Source organism: Eublepharis macularius, unplaced genomic scaffold, assembly GCF_028583425.1.
Source record: "Eublepharis macularius isolate TG4126 unplaced genomic scaffold, MPM_Emac_v1.0 Eublepharis_21, whole genome shotgun sequence".
NCBI classification, from domain to species: Eukaryota; Metazoa; Chordata; class Lepidosauria; order Squamata; family Eublepharidae; genus Eublepharis; species Eublepharis macularius.
The window spans coordinates 242501-245000 of NW_026559723.1; positions in this window are offsets into that span (position 1 = coordinate 242501).

The window sequence follows — 2500 nt, forward strand, 5'->3', positions numbered from 1 at the left end:
GCGGCCGGTTGACCGGGCCGCCGGGGGCAGCCGTTAGGCCGGGCCTCCCCGTCTGCCCCCCACCGCCCCCGCTCGGTCCCCTCGCGGGCGCTGCCGTGCGCTCGTTTCGCCCCAGGGCAACGGAGCCCCCCCCCGGTAGACCTGGCCTCCGAAGCCGGGGAGCCCAGGACTGCCGAAGGCTTCCTCGGGCGAGCCGGATGACCTGGCCTCCCGGGCGCCCGAGGCTCGGCAGGCCGCGCGACCCGTCGTCCGCCCCGTAGCGGAACCTTCCTGCCGCAGCGGAGGAGGTCCACTTCGGGCCCCTCGAGGCCAAGGGGGTTGGGGGTGGGGTCCGGTAGACCTGGGCTCGGGGGGCCGGGGCGCCGAGGTCTCCCGGTCGCGGGTGACCGTCAGGGCCCCGGTCGCGGGACACCCGGCGAGCCGGGCGCCCAGCCCTAGAGCTTCGGCGGCAGGCCCGGGGCGTACAGACGCCCTGTCCTCACCCCTCCTGAACACGACTCCCCTCTCCTCTCCCCCCCCCACCCCCGGGCCCCGGGCAGACCTGGGCTTCCCCGTCCTCGGAGACCAGGCCGACCGGCCCACGCCCCGGCAGGGGTGGATGACGGAGCCCGCGAAAGCGGCAGGCGGCCAGGTCCACCCGACGGTCCGTGGGGGGGGGGGGCAGGCACGCCACCATGGCAGGCACGCAGCAAAAAAACGCAACCTCACCTTCACCGCCACCCCCCACAACGCCCAAACCGCGGTCCAGGCCTCCTCCTCCTCCTCCTCCTCCTCCTCCTCCATCGGTAGCGGCCAAGGGGTCCAGGTCTACCGGCCACCGCCGGGCCGGTAGAGGGCAGACCGGCAGACCTGGGCCCCTTGGAACCCCTTGCAGCCTGGGGACCCCGCGCCGGAGCCCGGGTCCGCCGTCCGGCCGCGCCCGCGGCGAACGGTTCCCACGGCCTGCCCCTCCGGCCCGCCCCCCCCCCGCCCGGTAGACCTGGCCTCCCAGCCCGGCCTCCCCCACCCTCCCCGCCCCCCACCGCCCGCCACGCGCGCAGGAGTCCTGATCTACCTCCCGTGCCCCGGCAACCCCACCCCCTGCTCTCCCTCACCGGGCCGTTAGTCCTGGCCTACCCCGGGGAGCCGTGTCCAGGTCCACCTCCCGTTCCTCCGCCCAACGGTGCCGTGGGGGGCGGGGGACACGTCCCCTGGGCGTGGCGCGGTCCTGCCACCTGTGCGTGTGCGTGTGCGGGCGGGGGGCTGTCCGGTAGACCTGGCCGGGTCTCCCGACGGAGGCCTTGGGCGAGCCGGATGACCTGGCCTCCCGGGCGCCCGTGTTTCGGCAGGCCGGGCGACACGCCCTCCGCCTTGACGGAGCCCCTTCCTGCCTCAGCGGAGGAGGTCCGGGTTGGCGCCAAGCGGGTGGGCGGCCGGGCGGCCGGTAGACCTGGACAGGGCGCCCAAGCCTACCGGGCGCGGTTGCACCGTTCCGACCCGCCGGCCCTCCCCCCGTGCCGGTAGAACGGGCCTTCCAGCCTGGGCTTCCACCGCCCCCGCTCCCGCGCAGGAGTCCTGGTCTACCGTCCGCACCCCGGACACCCCCACCCCCCCCCAACCCTCCCCGCTCCACCTCACCGTTGCGTCAGACCCGGCCTTCCCCGGGGAGCCGCGTCCAGGTCCACCGCCCTTTCCTCCGCCTGCCCGCGATATACGGGGCCGGGGGTGGGTGGGGCGCGGCGGACAGCTCTCTCGTGCGTGGGGCGGGCCTGCCTCCCCACCCTTCGCCGGACCGGTAGACCTGGACGCCCGCGCCAGGGGAAGGGCCCGATGGACCGGGGCGGCGGGCGTGCGGGCCTACCTTTCCTCCCCCCGGAAGGGCAGAAACGGCCTGCCCGCACCCGCCGTTCCGGGCTCCTTCGCCGCGGCGGTAGACCTGCCCGAACGGCCACGGGTGGGGGGGGGTGGGTAGGCGGGGGTGCCCGCGGCGGAGTCCTGGTCTTCCGCCCGCGCCCCGGCAAAGGGTGGCCCAGGTCTACCCGTCCGCCCCTCTGGCTCGGGGAGGACGGGTAGACCTGGACGCCGGCGCCGCGGCCGGGCCCCCGAGTCCCCGGCGGCCTCCAGGTCTACCGCGTGACACGGGCGGCAATTGGTAGACCTTGACTCTCCGGAAGCCCTTGAGGGAGCGGATTCGGAGGCCCAGGCCGGGGGGCGGTTCCGGAGACCCGGACGGAATCCCGGCCTCGCCCCGGTCAAACTCGACGTCCGGAAGTCGGCCTCCCCGGCTCGGGCACGCTCGCGGAGATTTCTAGGCACTCGCTTTTCAGAACGCATCAGAGAATCTCCGGAGCCTCCGGCCGGGGCGAGACCGCTCTCGCGGCCGCCTTCCCTGCCTCCCTGCCGGCGGGCGCCTCCGCCGGGGATCCGGGCGCGGGCCCGGTCCTCCTTTTTTCTCCTTCCACGATCGATGAGGTCCACGGGGCCGCGTCGGGGAGGACCCTCCGCGGGCCGGCCTCCGGGT